The 6,218-nt window shown below is 35.4% G+C and overlaps 1 pseudogene; it reads right to left on the bottom strand.

Annotated features, from left to right (window-relative positions):
• Positions 1–334: 334 nt before the first annotated feature.
• Positions 335–6,218, bottom strand: part of LOC102992083 (nicotinamide phosphoribosyltransferase-like) — a 10,531-nt pseudogene continuing 4,647 nt past the window's right edge.

Below are 6,218 nucleotides of genomic sequence, written 5' to 3' on the forward strand. Positions count from 1 at the left end.
CTCAGTTCTGTTACTCGTGAAAAGATCAATACCAGACTGAATTACTATCTATTGGCAAAAGGCCCAAAAAGCTTATTTTAGCATTAATCTTTTACATGATTAAATGTATTTCCTACTTTGAGATCACCTAAACATTGGGGAAAAAATGAAAAAAAAAATGAAAGGGCAGTATATTCATAAACCAGCAAATAATTTCACTGAAATGTACCATAAAACACAAAGAACCCCCATATGCCTGTATGAAAAACATGGTGCATTACATACTCACACACAGATCTATGCATGCATGCATGTGTATATACTCACACACACATATCCAGTCATAAAACAAAGCCTATTGAGATGCTGCCATATCCAGCTGGAGACATTCCATATCCACTTTTGCATTTTTTCTTACTACATCAAATAAATAGCTTTTTGTCATCATCCCATTCTTGAAGACTGTATGGAGAAAATCATGACCTTATTCTTCAAGGTATTTTTCAAATGCAACAAAATTCCCTGCTGGTATCCTATGTAAAGATAATCAGCCCTTCCTGCACCTTTTGTTGGGATCAGCAACGAAGCCCTTAAAGACATTAATCCCAAGGCCAGTAATTACAAGATGACTCTACTTGACAGAAAAGTTCAAGAGATACCTTTTTAATTGCTGTAGCAAATCTTCCACCAGAACCAAAAGAATCATTTTCAACGCTCCATTTTTGTTTTTTGCTTTACACCTTCCACAATCTCTTTTAAGGTTAACACCTTAACAACATCCCCTTGACTAAGTGCAACATCCCCTTGACTAACTCTAAGTTAAGGGGGTAGCAACTTGCAGCTCATTGAGTTCTCAATAGCAGGGAAATTCTTACCTAAAATATCATAGTCTTTAATACAGTATTAAGAAGATTTCAAGAAACAGGTATGATTATTAGTGGTGCCTCTGCACACTTTGGAAACATTAAATGTCTTAGATCCTTACCCTCTATTATCTCTCACACATTATAAATGTTATAGTTATTGCAGACTACAAATCCAGGTGCTGATAAAAACTGTGTTTCTTTATGTTCAAAAACATCTTTTTTATGGTCTTCAACTAAAGTTGTTATGGTACTGTGTTCTCCCACTAGAACAGAATAGACTAGAACAGGATCTTTTGTTCCATAGCATTTTCTTTTCAAATATTTTTATTGGAGTATAATTATTTTACAATGCTGTGTTAGTTTCTGCTTTATAACAAAGTGAATCAGCTATACATATACATATATCCCCATATCTCCTCCCACTTGCCTCTCCCTCCCACCCTCCATATCCCACCCCTCTAGGTGGACACAAAGCACTGAGCTGATCTCCCTGTGCTATGCAGCTGCTTCCCACTAGCTGACTATTTTACATTTGGTGGTGTATACATGTCCATGCCACTCTCTCACTTCATCCCAGCTTACCATTCCCCCTCCCCATGTCCTCAAGTCCATTCTCTATGTCTGTGTCTTTATTCCTGTCCTGGCCCTAGGTTCTTCAGAACCTTTTTTTTTTTTTTTTTTTTTTTTTTAGATTCAATATATATGTGTTAGCATACGGTATTTGTTTTTCTCTTTCTGACTTAAATTCACTCTGTATGACAGTCTCTAGATCCAGTCACCTCAAAACAATAACTCAATTTCGTTTCTTTTTATGGCTGAGTAATATTCCATTGTATATACGTGCCACATCTTCTTTACCCATTCCTCTGTCAGTGGACACTTAGGTTGCTTCCATGTCCTGGCTATTGTAAATAGAACTGCAATGAACATTGTGGTACATGACTCTTTTTCAATTATGGTTTTCTCAGGATATATGCCCAGTAGTGGGATTGTATGGTAGTTCTATTTTCAGTTTTTTAAGGCACCTCCATACTGTTCCTTATAGTGGCTGTAACAATTTACATTCCCACCAACAGTGAAAGTGTTCCCCTTTCTACACACCCCCTCCAGCATTTATTGTTTGTATATTTTTTGATGATGGCCATACTGACTGGTATGAGGTGATACCTCATTGTAGTTCTGATTTACATTTCTCTACTGATTAGTGATATTGAGCATCCTTTCAGGTGTTTGTTGTCAATCTGTATATCTTCTTTGGAGAAATGTCTGTTTAGGTCTTCTGCCCATTTTTGGATTGGGTTGTTTGTTTTTTAGATATTGAGCTGCATGAGGTGCTTGTAAATTTTGGAGATTAATCCCTTGTCAGTTGCTTCATTTGCCAATATTTTCCCCTATTCTGTGGGTTGTGTTTTCATCTTGTATATGGTTTCCTTTGCTGTGCAAAAGCTTTTAAGTTTCATTAGGTCCCATTAGTTTATTTTTGTTTTTATTTCCACTTCTCTAGGAGGTGGGTCAAAAAGGATCTCGCTGTGATTTATGTCATAGAGTGTTCTGCCTATGTTTTCCTCTATGAGTTTTATAGTGTCTGGCCTTCACATTTAGGTCTTTAATCCATTTTGATTTATTTTTGTGTATGGTGTTAGGGAGTGTTCTAATTTCATTCTTTTACATGTAGCTGTCCAGTTTTCCCAGCACCACTTATTGAAGAGACTGTCTTTTCTCCATTGTATATTCTTGCCTCCTTTGTCATAAATTAGTTGACCACAGGTGCGTGGATTTATCTCTGGGCTCTCTATCTTGTTCCATTGATCTATGTTTCTGTTTTTGTGCCAGTACCATATTGTCTTGATTACTGTAGCTTTGTAGTATAGTCACTCCAGGTCCATTTATCATTCTCAAGATTGCTCTGGCTATTCGGGGTCTTTTGTGTTTCCATACAAATAGTGAAATTCTTTGTTCTTGTTCTGTGAAAAATGCCATTGGTAGTTCGATAGGGATTGCATTGAATCTGTAGATTGCTTTGGTTAGTATAGTCATTTTCACAATAATTATTCTTAGAATCCAAGGACATGGTATATCTCTCCATCTGTTTGTATCATCTTTGATTTCTTTCATCCGTGTCTTATGATTTTCTGCATACAGGTCATTTGTCTCCTTAGGCAGGTTTATTCCTAGATATTTTATTCTTTTTGTTGCAGTGGTAAATGGGTTATTTCCTTAATTTCTCTTTCAGATTTTTCATCATTAATGTGTAGGAATGCAAGAGATTTCTGTGCATTAATTTTGTATCCTCCTACATCACCACATTCATTGATTAGCTCTAGTAGTTTTCTGGTAGCATCTTTAGGATTCTCTATGTATAATATCATGTCATCTGCAGTGACAGGTTTACTTCTTCTTTTCTGATTTGGATTCCTTTTATTTCTTTTTCTTCTGTGATTGCTGTGGCTAAAACTTCCAAAACTATGTTGAATAATAGTGGTTTGAGTGGAAAACCTTGTCTTGTTCCTGATCTTAGAGGAAATGTTTCAGTTTTTCACCATTGAGAACGATTTTGGCTGTAGGTTTTTCATATATGGCCTTTATTATGTTGAGGTAAGTTCCATCTATGCCTACTTTCTGGAGGGTTTTTAACATAAATGGGTGTTGAATTTTGTCAGAAGCTTTTTCAGCATCTATTGAGATGATCATATGGTTTTTCTCCTTCAATTTGTTAGTATGGTTTATCTCATTGATTGATTTGCATATATTGAATAATCCATGCATTCTTGGGTTAAACCCCACTTGATCATGGTGTATGATCCTTTTAATGTGCCATTGGATTCTGTTTGCTAGTATTTTGTTGAGGATTTTTGCATCTATGTTCATCAGTGATATTGGCCTGTAGTTTTCTTTCTTTGTGACATCTTTGGTTTTGGTATCAGGGTGATGGTGGCCTCGTAGAAAGAGTTTGGGAGTGTTCCTCCCTCTGCTATATTTTGGAAGAGTTTGAGAAGGATAGGTGTCAGCTCTTCTCTAAATGTTTGATAGAATTCGCCTGTGAAGCCATCTGTTGTTGGGCTTTTGTTTGTTGGAAGACTTTTAATCACAGTCTCAATTTCAGTGCTTGTGATTGGTCTGTTTATATTTTCTGTTTCCTCCTGGTTCAGTCTCAGAAGGTTGTGCATTTCTAAGTATTTGTCCATTTCTGCCTGGTTGTCCATTTTATTTGAATATAGTTGCTTGTAGTAATCTCTCATGATCCTTTGTATTTCCACAGTGTCAATAGTTTCATCTCCTTTTTCATTTCTAATTCTATTCAATTGAGTCTTCTCCCTTTCTTTGTTGATGAGTGTGGCTAATGTTTATCAGGTTTTTTTTTTGTCTTCTCAAAGAACCAGCTTTTAGTTTTATTGATCTTTGCTATCATTTCCTTCATTTCTTTTTCATTTATTTCTGATCTGGTATTTATGATTTCATTCCTTCTGCTAATTTTGGGGATTTTTGGTCTTCTTTCTCTAATTGCTTTAGGTGTAAGGTTAGGTTGTTTATTTGAGATGTTTCTTGTTTCTTGAGGTTGGATTGTATTGCTATAAACTACCCTCTTAGAACTGCTTTTGCTGCATCCCATACATTTTGGGTCTTTGTGTTTTCCTTGTCATTTGTTTCTAGGTATTTTTTGATTTCCTCTTTGATTTCTTCAGTGATCTATTGGTTATTTAGTAGTGTATTGTTTAGCTTCCATGTGTTTGTACTTTTTACAGGTTTTTTCCTGTAATTGATATCTAGTCTCATAATGTTGTGGTCAGATACTTGATATGATTTCAGTTTTCTTAAATTTACCAAGTCTTGATTTGTGATCCACGATATGATCTATCCTGGAGAATGTTCCATGAGCACTTGAGAAGAAAGTGTATTCTGTTGTTTTTGGATGGGATGTCCTATAAATATCAATTAAATCCATCTTGTTTAATGTATCATTTAAAGCTTGTGTTTCCTTACTTATTTTCATTTTGAATGATCTGTCCATTGGTGAAAGTGGGTTGTTAAAATCCCCTACTATGATTGTGATACTGTCGATTTCCCCTTTTATGGCTGTTAGCATTTTCCTTATTGAAGTGCTCCTGTGTTGGGTGCATAAATAATTACAACTGTTATATCTTCTTCTTGAATTGAGCCCTTGATCAATTTATAGTGTCCTTATTTGTCTCTTGTAATAGTCTGTATTTTAAAGTCTATTTTATCTGATATGAGGATTGCTATTCTAGCTTTCTTTTGATTTCCATTTGCATGGAATATCTTTTCTCCATCCCCTCACTTTCAGTCTGTATGTGTCCCTAGGTCGGATGTTGGTCACTTGTAGACAGCATATATATGGGTCTTATTTCTGTATCCATTCCTCCAGTCTGTGTCTTTGGTTGGAGTTTTAATCCATTTACATATAAGGTAGTTATCGGTATGTGTGTTCCTATTACCATTTTGTTAATTGTTTGGGGTTTGCTATTGTAGGCCTTTTCCTTGTCTTGTGTTTCCTGCCTAGAGAAGTTCCTTTAGCATTTGTTGTAAAGCTGGTTTGTTGGTGTGAATTCTCTTAGATTTTGCTTGTCTGTAAAGCTTTAAATTTTTCCGTCAAATCTGAATGAGATCCTTGCTGGGTAAAGTAATCTTGGTTGTAGGTTTTTCTCTTTCATCACTTTAAATATATCCTGCCACTCCCTTCTGGCTTGCAGAGTTTGTGCTGAAATATCAGCTGTTAAGCTTATGGGGATTCCCTTGTATGTTATTTGTTGTTTTTCCCTTGCTGCTTTTAATATTTTTCTTTGTATGTAATTTTTGATAGTTTGATAATATGTGTTTTGGCATGTTTCTCCTTGGATTTATTGTGTATGGGACTCTCTGCACTTCCTGCACTTGATGGACTGTTTCTTTTCGCATGTTAGGGAAGTTTTCAACTATAATCTCTTCATATATTTTCTCAGTCCCTTTTTTTTTTCTCTTCTTCTTCTGGGACCCCTATAATTTGAATGTTTGTGCATTTAATGTTGTCCCAGAGGTCTCTGAGAACGTTCTCAATTCTTTTCATTCTTTTTTCTTTATTCTGCTCTGTGGTAGTTATTTCCACTATTTTATCTTCCTTTATCTTAAGGTCACTTATCCATTCTTCTGCCGCAGTTATTCTGCTATGGCTTCCTTCTAGAGAATTTTTAATTTCATTTATTATTCTGTTCATCATTGTTTGTTTGCTCTTTAGTTCTTCTAGTCCTTGTTAAACGTTTCTCGTATTTTCTCTATTCTATTTCCAAGATTTTGGATCATCTTTACTATCATTACTCTGAATTCTTTTTCTGGTGGACTGCCTATTTCCTCTTCATTTGTTTGTTCTGGTGAGTTTTT

Source organism: Physeter macrocephalus, chromosome 8 (genome assembly GCF_002837175.3).
Source record: "Physeter macrocephalus isolate SW-GA chromosome 8, ASM283717v5, whole genome shotgun sequence".
In the NCBI taxonomy this organism is placed as follows: domain Eukaryota; kingdom Metazoa; phylum Chordata; class Mammalia; order Artiodactyla; family Physeteridae; genus Physeter; species Physeter macrocephalus.